Source organism: Danio rerio, chromosome 20 (assembly GCF_052040795.2).
Source record: "Danio rerio strain M-AB ecotype USA chromosome 20, GRCz13ab, whole genome shotgun sequence".
Taxonomy (NCBI): Eukaryota; Metazoa; Chordata; class Actinopteri; order Cypriniformes; family Danionidae; genus Danio; species Danio rerio.
Genome location: NC_141040.1, coordinates 58,792,501 through 58,804,671, shown reverse-complemented (window position 1 = coordinate 58,804,671; position 12,171 = coordinate 58,792,501). Strand labels below are relative to the sequence as shown.

General features: G+C 40.7%; 1 protein-coding gene and 1 long non-coding RNA gene across 8 annotated transcripts in view; one reads left to right on the top strand and one right to left on the bottom strand.

Annotated features, from left to right (window-relative positions):
- The window catches only part of LOC101884676 (MAM domain-containing glycosylphosphatidylinositol anchor protein 2), a 373,415-nt gene that overhangs the window by 65,360 nt on the left and 295,884 nt on the right, over positions 1 to 12,171 (bottom strand). The gene's annotated exons all lie outside the window — the stretch shown is intronic.
- LOC147839519 (uncharacterized) overlaps positions 8,463 to 12,171 on the top strand; it is a 198,477-nt gene continuing 194,768 nt past the window's right edge. Inside the window, exon 1 of the long non-coding RNA XR_015519177.1 lies at positions 8,463 to 10,069. This is a non-coding gene — a long non-coding RNA (uncharacterized LOC147839519). The remainder of the gene's footprint in view (positions 10,070 to 12,171) is intronic.

Below are 12,171 nucleotides of genomic sequence, written 5' to 3'. Positions count from 1 at the left end.
AGCCCGTTGCTAAGGCTTACTTTATGTAGTTCGATTAAATTATGCGCCAAAAACAGGTTGACAACACTTGTTAATAAATAAAAAACACATTCTATATTAAAAATATAAGCTGTATCTTGGAAAAACCGATGCATCTCGCAAAAACCGATGCATCTCGATTTGCTTCCAAAATTTCATTCATCCTCTGCTGCTCAACCGATGCACTCGCATCGTGCACGCGCATGACCGCGTATCGATACATATCGGTTAATCTTCCCATCCCTAGTTTAATGAATAGGTGTTCACATGGTTGTAGGCAGCGTTGTTTCAAGTGTGGATTGGTTAAAGTGCAGTGCATGCTACATATTGATGGTGTGCAGTGAGGGGTGTGGAAGAGTCTGTGTGTGGTGTGTTAGGTGTTCATCAGCCTGTGGGGAGAAGCTTTCCTTCAGTCGGCTGGTGCGTGACCAGATGCTGCGGAACCAGCACAATCTCACGGCAATTCGTAACTTTTTGATTTAGTGGCTAATTCGTATGAATTCGTACAATATAATTTGTACAATTTAGTACGATTTGCTCATCCCCCAATGATGGTTGGGGTTAGGGGTGGGGTTAGGTGCCACGCCTCCTTTTTAAAATCGTACAATTTCGTACGACTGAATTAGCCACTAAACTGACAAAACGTAAAATACTTACATTTTCTCGTGAGATCAGGCTGGCGGAACCGTCTGCCTGAGGGTAGCAGAGAGAAAAGTCTATTACTTGGGTGGCTGGAGTCACTGATGATTCTCTTGGCTTTCCTCATGCACCTCCTGGTGTCCTGGAGGGAGGGAAGCTCACTTCCTGCTATGCTTCCAGCAGTTCGCGCAATCCTATGTAGGCCTTTGCGATTGCTGCTGGTGCTGTTTTCATACCATTAACCTTACTGCAATCAAACTATGTACCTTAGTACCAATATCATTATTACATCGCCAGCACATGAAGTTGACTTAATCGTAATCATTTTGCACACAGTTCGCTTACTGAATCACTATAAGGCAACAAAGTGAAGGGCATTAATCACTTTATCCACCGCAGAATCTGCCTGACTGTCTTGGTAATGCAGTCAAACAGAGAAGCGCATTAAACAGGAGAGATCAACAAAGCGCGGCAGAATTAATCACTGTAATAACCTTCTGAACATCATTTATGAGATGAGCATCAGCGACTGAGAGACGTGAACAATACTGTGTCCACAAGCACAGCACATACACACTTCAGACACAATCCATCAGCCAGTGAATCATAATAATAACACATTCATTCATTCATTCATTCATTTTCCTTCGGCTTAGTCCATTTATTCATCAGGGGTCACCACAGCGGAATGAACTGCCAAATATTCCAGCATATGGTTACACAGCGGGTGCCCTTGCGTGGGCCCACACACAAGAATTAATGCGGAATTAAAGGGGTGTGTTGTTGTGTGCTTATGATCGTGTGGGGCCTCCATTGGCAGGGTTTTGTCTGCCTGGTGACTCTAGCTTTGCAGTTAAATGGCTAGCGTGGTTTTTATTGAGAGAGTAGGTGTGTTTATGCGCTTTAGGAAGGCTGATAAACAGTGTGGATTCATTTGGAGCCGTGTCTAAGTGCACTAGATACTTCTTTGAGGTGCACCAGCCCTGTAATCTCATCAAACGTGGATGATGGAGGCTTTCAGCGGCGCTTTAGACTGAGCCGAGCCCAGTTTGATCAACTGTTGTCTGGTGTCGGCAGGAGGATTTTCCCCCAGGACACCAACAACAGGCACTACGTCATAACCGGGCTTAATTTGTGCCGGAACATGCTGGATCTGGCAACCTCTGAAATCTGATCCAGCACCTCACTTTACTGATCCCCCTCCTCAACCGCCCTCCTCCCCCGTCCACTGTTCACTTCCATTTTCCTCCGCAACTCTAAAACCCTCTTCACTTATGTCTGCAACAACCCCCCCAAACTTCCCTTTCGTCCTTCGCCCATGACACTCCTACACTTTTGTGAGCAACATCTCTCCATCCTTGGGTAACATGCCTGATCCATTACCCTGATCTGTTCCTGGACCTCACAATTCAAAAATTAAGCACCAACTTGCTCAATACGCGCGTTAAGTGTGTCAATCGCGCAAAACACTCAACTCACGGCACTTTATTCGTGTGAATCGCATCATTCACGTCAGCTCATTTGCACGTATTGCGCCGCAGGATCGCATCTTTGCATTGACTTAACATGCAAATCAGTCGCGATTGCCGCAGGAAGCGTTTCGTTTGCGTTTATCGTCTGATTGGTGGAAAAGGTTTTGGCATGGTGCGTCAAAAAAAAAACCCGAGCCCGAGGCGTTTCTTTAAAAATAACACTTTTGCGCCTGCAGTTTTGCGCGTTGGAGTGAACGATCATATTGACGCCCTTTACTAATAGTAGTCATGAGGTGTTAAAGTCGATGGAAAGCGTGAGCAAAAAGCATCCCGGTGTGCACGGGCCTAAACGCCCCATTCACACGGGGCTTCAGCATCAACATTTGACAGAGGGCGTGTCTGAAGTTGAGGCTGACGCGATTTTCATAGCAGCTTCAGCCAATGAAATTAGTCAGCAATAGGCTATTGTCTAAGCTGGTGTATTTGCATTCAGCGATCTGATTGGCTGATGCTTCCATCGGCACTTTAAATTGAGAATGTCCCAACTTCTGCAGCGAGCAATGCCTCTAAAGCGATGCTGACGGATCCACAATGCGGTTCGGCAAAGCCTAACATCACTCTTTCAAAGTGAATAGGAAGCGTTGAAGCTGACGCCCCGTGTGAATGTAGCGTAAGACTTACAAACTTTTGTAATCCAATGATGAAAATGTCTGTTGCATAAATAACTTTTCACTAAGAAAATGCTTTACAATTTTTAAGAATAATTTTAAATGAGCATTTTTTAGGTCATACACTACATTACACACTGTAAAAGCATGCTAATGAACCGTTTCGGTATTTTGTGTGTTTTGTGTTTATGTACAGTGGTGCATTGCATTATGGGATGTTGATCTCAACTCTACAGCTTAACAAATTGATTTTATTGACATTTTAGTGATTTGAAATAATAATATATTGTATAAGAAGTAAGTTGCAGGTTGCAGTTGGTGTTTCTGTGTGGAGTTTGCATGTTCTCCCAGTGTTTCCTCCGGGTGCTCCGGTTTCCCCCACAGTCCAAACACATGCGTTACAGGGGAATTGATGAACTAAATTGGTTCTGGGTTGTGGCTAGAAGGGCTGAAATAGTTGGTGGTTCATTCCGCTGTGGCGACCCCTGATAAATAAAGGACTATTCAGAGGGAAAATGAATGAATGAATGAATGAATTAAGTAATTCTGTGAAATAACAGATGTGCTGCAGTTTATTACAAGGTTTCTGTAGCGTGATACACAACACCAACACAGACAATACAGCACTGCCAGCCTGATCTCACGAGGATACGTAAATATTTTACGTTTTTTCCATTTAGTGGGTAGAATTTGTATGAGTTCAGTCGTACGAAAAATGTACGATTTTAAAAAGGAGGTGTGGCACCCAACCCCACCACTAACCGTCATTGGGTGATGTGTGAAATTCTGTATTATGGCTCTGCGAAAAGGGGCGGGATTACACAAGATGATTAGACATTAAAAAAGTGAGCGATTACTCCATGTTTTAAATTTTTGTTCAGAGAGGTCATGTTTTGATCCTCGATTGGTCTCATGCAGTCTAGTAATGCAATTTCGCAGGTCAGAGTTCACCAAGCTTGAGCTTTGCACTGCATCAACCTGCAAAACTTGACGCATGACCCTGCATTTCCGGTCTGACGCATTCGCGTGCGTATGAATGGAAGTCTATGGGAGGAAAAGCCCAGTGTGACGACAGCTGTAGATCGTATGAATTCATACAAATTAGCTGCTAAATCAAAAAGTTACGAATTGCCATGAGATTGTGTTGGCACTGTAGACTATTACACATGTGCAGAAAACACACCGTTTCACACTGCTCAGGATTAAAGGTTGTCAGAAGAAAGATCAAGATCCCATAATGCAGTTCAGAAGCAGAAATGAAGTGTAAAAAATAAAAACATCGATCACGAAATACAGAAAACTGCTCATTTAGGGGTGTCAGTGTCGAGTGTTTCTGAAGCTGTGCTGAAAACTGAAAGTGTTGTCTTACAGCAGAGCACACTGTACACATTTCAGCAGATATATAGATTTATTTATTTATTTACCAGTGTGCTGTGAAAGTGACGTGTGTGTGTGTGTGTGTGTGTGTGTGTGTGTGTGTGTGTGTGTGTGTGTGTGTGTGTGTGTGTGTCAGCAGAGCATCAGATGTGTTTTTCTCAGCTCAAGGTCTCTGTTGGACAGAAAACAGATTGACGGACTGAAATTAAATCATCTGCCTGCTGTCTTTTATACGCTGCGGTTTCAATCAGAATAAACACAGTAAATGCTGGAAATGCTTCAGCTGTCAGTCCTTGTGTGTTTGTGTGTGTGTGTGAGGATAAAAGTGCCTCGACGTCTCTGACAGAACAGAACATAAAGAAATAAATAAATATTCTGCTTCTGCGACATCACGTCCATCGCCATGGCAACACACCAGCCGTCACTGTCAGTGTATGTCTGCTCACCGACTGAGACAACAAGTGTGTGTGAGAGAGAGGTAGAGTATGTGTGCTGAAAATTACAATGTGTGTGTGTGTGTTACAATGTTGTGTCGGTTTATAAGGACATGCCTTGTGTTCTTGTTTTTTAACAGTTTATAATCACATGTAATGGCTTTTGTATTCGGTTTATAAACAGATGACTTAAAGTTAAAGCTAATCAATCTGTCAGATTCTGGAGTTCATTCTAGTTCTAACAGTGGTGTAACGTAACTTACTCAATAATACTCAAAGGATTGTAATTGAGTAGTTTCTCTCAGGAATTGTAGTTTACCAAGTAGTTTTATAAATGTACACTTATACTCTGTCTTGAGTACATGTTTAGTGCAGTATCTGTACTTTTACTCCACTACTGTCCTTCATCCTGCAGTCACTACTGTATTGTTCCTGTCTTTGGGGATTAGAGAAGAGGGGTCTGGCTGCAGACCTGGTGCAGTGCAATCTGGGCTGCATCCAATGCTTTTTAATGGGCTCACCTAACCCCACCCCTCACAGTTACATCAATAGCTCCATTTGAGTGCATTGTGTCTGACATTGCATCATTGAGTGGTGCAATCTCAGCTTGCATCATAAAGGCTGCATCCAAATACTATTGGATTAGAAATATCAGTGTTTTGATTTCTGTCCAATCAAATCAAGCACAGAAGGTAAATCGCATCATACTGAACTACCTCAAGACAAGGGCGATTTAGAATTGCAGCAAACTGTTTGGAAGCATTACAAGTGTCTAAGAAGAGGTCAATAATCTTTACACGCATTGACCCAGAGTTTAGATGACGTCACTGATTATAAGACGACGAATGTTTACTGTATGATGACCCAAATGGTCTTAAACACCCTTACGTCATGGGGACGTTGCATTTTGTTTAGAAATGAAAATCGGGTTGACGTCAAAACTCAACGTCAGGCCAACACCAATGTCCAATGTCTAACCTTAAATCAACCAAATATAAACGTCTGATGATGTTACAGCTTGACGTTGTGTGGATGTTTCCACTATGGCGTTTATCAGATGTTGGATTTTCCTTGCCATACCTGACGAATAAATGTCAATATGACGCTGGATTAAGATGTTGGCTTTTGGTCACTTTCTAACACAACCTAAAATCAACCAAATATCAACGTTATTTGACATCGTTATTAATCCTCAAAATAACGTTGTCCTTAGACACTGGCAAGACATTGAATTGTGGTCACCTGATGCCACAACCTAAATCTGATCTAATAATAACATCTTATGATGTTGAGTGCCTGCTGGGCAAAAACTAAACGCACTACAGAATGTTACGTTTACACACACACATGCACAAATTACATGTAAACACATCAGCTTTATACAGCACACTAATCTTGAGTACTCTTAAAAGCTCTATACTTTGAGTAAAATTTACAACAGATACTTTTATTCGCTCTACATTTTTAGGCAAGTGTACCCCGCCGGTCCTACACCACCTAACCCGCTCTGTGCTGGGATTGAACCAACGATCTTCCGCATGGAAGTCGATTACTCTAACACCCCCCTAAACCTCACTCACATCCGGGTCACGGCACCAATGTGACGGTCTTGCCTGTGCTGTGTTTTTACTGCACACTGTACAATAGAGACAGACAGTGTGTGTAAATAGTTGCTCGTTCATAAAGAAAATGACAACTCCACATTAATGCTTCGTTAACTCTGCTCTGTTTTATTTAAAACAGTTATATATATATATTTTATATGCCAATGAATTCTTTTGAACTTTGTGATCGTATAGTGTAAATATTAACCGTCCGAATATGAAAAGCATGACACACTTTGAATTATAAATGACAAATCAATGAATCACAATACTCAATGTACAATCACTGAGTAATAGAGTCTGGTTCCAACTGTATGCTGGATAAGTTGGTGGTTCATTCCGCTGTGGTGACCCCAGATTATTAAAGGGACTAAGCCGACAAGAAAATGAATGAATGATATTCAGTGGTGTATCTGTGACGGTTGATTGTCGCCACCTTTAGGTTAAATAATGTAATTGCTGCCTACAACTTTCATTTTTTATTTCTTTCCCATAAACATCAGTGGTTTTATCTAAACTATTAAATATATTTATCTAAACTGGAACGGCATCCGCTGCGTAAAACATGCAGGAATAGTTGGTGACCCCTGATAAATAAGAGATAATAAGATGAGACTAAAGCCCTTTTCACACATACAGACCTTTCCGGAAAATTACCGGCAACTTTCCGGAAAGGTTGTATGTGTGAGCAGGCCCTTTTTGAAAATACCGGTAAATTCGTTCTGGCTATTTTCCGGAAAGAGAAGTTAACATTACCGTTAATTTGCCGGAATGCTGCGCTGTGTGAAAACAGAAGGAAGATTGCCGGAAAGATCGCGTGCATGTCTAGAACGTGCTGACGTGAGACGTCTACTTTAGTCAATCAGAACAGTCAGACGCATTCACTTCCGCGCGGTTATGAGAATAAAAGCCTTTGAATATTTTTCCAGACACATTTAGCTGCTAGATGTTAGTCAGATCACGTTTATATGTTCTTCTTAATGCCAACTGTGTAAATAATCATCGATAAGATGCTTATGATAAGCCGTTGTTTGTTTACCTTCAAGTTTTGCGTGCGCCTGTGAAACAGCCCATGAGCGCCAGCACACACACATATTATGAACATCTCGACATGTGAAAGTGATCCTCTATATGTTTTCATCGGAGTTGTTCACAATATTGATCATCCACAGAGTTTGTAATGTAGTCAAATGTTTAGAAACACAAGCGCAGCCGTTTAAAGCTCATTTCTGGTGAATGATGTCAGAATTTACCGGTATTTTGGAATGGATGTGTGAATGCTCTTTACCGGAAAAATTCCGTAACGTCCTCGCCTTGGTGAACAGCGCTTTTTTGAATATACCGGTAAAGTCGTTCCAGTAATTTTCCAGATATTTACTGGTATCACTGTGTGAAAGGGGCTAATCTTGAAGTAAAGTGAATAAACTTAATTTATTTAAGTCATCACAAAGTGCAGTGGACAAGTCCTCAGTTGGGGCCTCATGTATCAATGCTGCGTACGCACAAAAACTTTGCGTACGGCAGGTTTCACGCTCAGAATCGCTCAAGTTTGGATTTACTAACGATGAACTGAACGTGGGAATGTGCGCAGCTCCACGGCAGCTTTCTGGCTGGCGTACGCACATTTTTTGTGCGTGTCTGTTTTATTTCCATTGGCGACTCCTAGAGGCAGTTGTGTTAAATTGCTCTCTACAAAGTGTCTGAGCCTTGCAATGGCAGCTGTATGAGACGGGTTCATCTAGCAGGTATATAAGGTTTCCATACCATACAGTTGACCAGCCAAACATTAAAGCACAATCTGCAGCGGTCGCCTGTTTTCCCAATGTAATCTGAGCGATCTACTGCACACACATTGCTATAAAGACACTATCTGAAGATGAATTTGTATGCGTGAATCAGAAACATTTCCATTCAATAAATGTGCAAATAAAATATGATGCACAGACTTATTAATGATTCCTACTGGTCTTTCTCGTGATAAATAGTTGGCAAAATCTGATATGTAGCGGGGGAAAAAAGAAGAAAGAGTTCATCAGACGCTGGATTCGAGCCGAGTTCATGCTCGAACGTGTCAAAACATGATGACATGCGTCTTACGAGCTGCGCCACTGAGACTGTTAAGAGCACTTCAACATTTTACAGCTATAAATCACACTATTTCTTGTTTAATTCACTCAGTGTGATGTTCAGACCCAACTGTGTTAACCGCATCAGCTAAACTCTCCCACTCTATTTTTTTCTTTTGTTGTTAATTCCGGAGAACAAATTTGCAAATAACACCGCTTTTCTCCGGTCTACCTCTGAAAGCAGCACCTCCAGTTCACATTCTGTTCAAAGTTTCTCTTCTGGCTTTTGCCATTGCTTTTTCGTTGGGTTTTGCCAAAGTAGAGTCATTAGCATATTCATACGGGGGAGGAGTCAGGGAGGGGTTTTGTGCTCATGCATGTTGCGCTCAGTTTCACGTTCATTCAGATGTACAAAAGAATATGCGTGAGATTCGGCGTACGCAGTGTTTCATACATCTGAATTTCTTACTGCGTACGCACATTTACAGCTTTGTGTGTACGCAATGTTTTAGTAAGATTTCCACGCAAGTCTTCATACATGAGGCCCCTGGTCTGTAAATGCTGCTGGTCACTATTTTTATATGCATTTTGGACTATTGTATAAAAATTATGCACACAACTGAGTAGAATAACTTTTTATTGAATAAGAACAAATGCGCATAACCCCTGATGTAAACATAAACGTTTTTGCCAGATGATTTGACAGATATAAATATGTGCTAGCGTCGTTAATGTTGGTCTGCTGCTCTCCATGTGTCCAGCTTTCCATTGTGTCTGAAGTGAGATGTTGTTGTGCTGATTGTAAAAGGCCTCAGCCCTCCATCAGTCCATCATCACAGTGCTTCAGTATTATTGTTAATCCCTCCAGAACTGTCTTGAGCATCAGTCTGCGCTCCCATCTCACTCCTCCAGAAGCCTCCACATTCACCGTGTTCACTGCGCTTGGTCTTGGTGTTCTGAGGCGCAGCTCGTTTATTAGAGCAGAACAAACCGTGGAGAATCCCCACAGTGCAGCAGACTCCACTGCTCTCAGTCAGATCTGTGCATGTTTATCAGGAAGTGATGGTTTTGTTCTCTCGTGTTTCTCGTTGTCTTTATTCTCGAATGTTTTATGCCATATTACAGTTTTGCACATGATTCTAATTCACATCTTTGAATGGAAACACAGCTAATGATGAAGCACGAGTTGAGACTGAAGGACACACAGAACAGCAGAACTGACCGTCCTCATTATCAACACACACTCAAACAGCAGATTAACTGCTCAGAATACACACATCTCTCTCTCTCTCTTCATTAAAACGCTGTGCACAATGAAGATTGATTGTGTTTCTGCTCCTCCAGTGAGGAGTAAAGCGTTCACGGCTCCACACGCTTCATCATTATTTAATCCTCCTTTCACTATCAGAGCGCAGGATATCCACCCTCGCCTGGTGAATACACCAGCAGCCAAAAACACATCACACTATAGTGGCTAATGAGTGTGAATAAATGAAGATCACAGGCCAAAAGTGTTACAGCCAAATTAATATGTCCAGGAAAACACATTTACTGAAGATTTAATAAACTGTTTGTTGTTGTTGCAATAACTAGTTTGTATCAAAATGCATATTTTTCTATTCCTAAAGATGTTTAGTGACCAAACTTTTATTTGTAATGCATATAAATGTACCAACATGTAATAGCTAGATACACTCGCCGGCCACTTTATTAGGTACACCTGTCCAACTGCTCGTAACACAAATTTCTAATCAGCCAATCACATGGCAGCAGCTCACTGCATTTAGGCATGTAGACATGGGCTGCTTTTCCACTATCGTGCCAAACCGTTCTAAGAACACTTCGGTACGGTTACGGTTGTTTCTCCACTGAGCCTGGAACGGCGCGGCACGATTACAAACCGTTCTTGGCCCGGAATTTTCGGCACGGTTAGACAACCGTGCTGAACTGTGCTGACAGATTCTGTGTGTTGACGTCGCGACTCGGTTGCTAAGCTACCACAGCTGGCTCAGCAGAAGCGCGCTAGTCATCAGACATCCTCAATAAACTACAGTACATTTAATATAAAATAATGATCCAGGTCTAAACGATATTTGAAAAGGATTTTAAAACCATAGAGCAGTCTCTGGCAGAGAAGTGAATAACTCCTCACATTCTTACGAAGATATTTTATTCATTAAAGTTATTATTTTATTGACTTGAATACAGACCTACATCGCTTGCCTGAATGTGAGTTTATTGCACGCAGCGCTGTATTCCACAGCACAAAACTCGCTCTGATCCGGGAGAGACATGCAAGCGACTTGCGCTGCTGACTTTTTTTTTCTGCTGCGCATCGAATAAAGCGAATAAAGTCACGCTTTGCATCGTCGATGTCCAAATTCCACAACAACATCACTATATCCATGGAACACGAACTTGCAGACTCTTTTAACAACGAGGAAATAATTGCACTTTTAAATTCAAAGCCAGGACAGCTTGTTAATACCGGCGAGACCACCTGAAGGACGGCATGTTCGTGTTGTAATGTCGGCCGTCCAAAAGACTTTGCTTGAAAGCTTTACGGAGCGGCACTGTAACTGTCCAAGGTACTGTTGTATGATTTATATTATAGCATATGCACTAATAAACAAGTCAAAAGAATGAATGAATTAAATAAATATGGATTCTTAAATGTCAGTATTGCTTTTACTTAAAAAATATCAATACGTTTTTACAAATGTTTTATAAAAAAAAATGAGCTATTTTTATCATTTCAGCTATAGGCAATTATATGACTCAATTATACATAAGTTATATGACATTTATGAGGCATGTAACATGTTTCTGTGTTTTTGTTTTTTTGTGGTGAATAATATAGCTACGCAAATATTTTCTAAAACGTCTAGCAATAATTCGCCAACAGCTTGTTAGTTAATTATGAACACAAAAATAATTATAATAATAAAAATAAAATGATCAAAATAAAAAGATAATAGAGCATCATTTTGCTAAATATAATAGTGCTTTATATGCTTTAAATCCTGCAATATATGTGTTGTTTCATATTCGTTTTTTTTTTCACTTGCTGCATTCGTTATTTAATGTTTGAATAGTAAAACAAATAACAGCCATGGCTTAATTGGTTTCATTTTACCATCAAAATGTAGTATATTTTATATCATTATCAACTTTTTATATAAAAACGCAGTGTAATTTAAATAATTGTTTAAAATGAAATAATTTAAGTGCTGTACTTTTATTAGTGAAAGTGCCCGCTCACCTTTGACAAGGCCTGTCCAAAATTATATTTCTGCCACTATAATGCAAATGCATTATTATTGTTGTCTTATCATTGTTTATTTTTCTGTTATGTTCAGAGATTTTAAATATTATTTATTTCCCCTCCAATTATTTTCAATCATCACGTTACATTTTGGTAATTTTCCCTCCAAATAAAATTTAGCCAGAGCTGCGCAACATATGAATAAATAAGGGTGCACATGTACCTATATTTAGCACCCCTATATGATAGAGCGGCATAACAGTGTTTAGTCACATGGTTGCTTTTGCTTTAATGAAAAAAATAAATAAATAGTTTCGGCTCTTATTTAACTTTAATTGAACAAAGGGAGCCGTTTACATTGCGTTACCAAGGCAACTACTGATGCGTTTTGTGTAATGTTTTAAAGAGCTTTGTCGCAGCACGACAGTGGAAAATGAAACCGTATCCGTGCTGTCTGGCCCGGTTTGGCACGGAATGGAACAGTTCTGTTTAAAGAACGATTCAGCACGATAGTGGAAAAGCGGCTATGGTCAAGAGGATCTGCTGCAGTTCAAAGTGAGCATCAGAATGGGGAAGAAAGGGGATTTAAGAAACTTTGAACGTGGCATGGTTGTTGCTGCCAGACGGG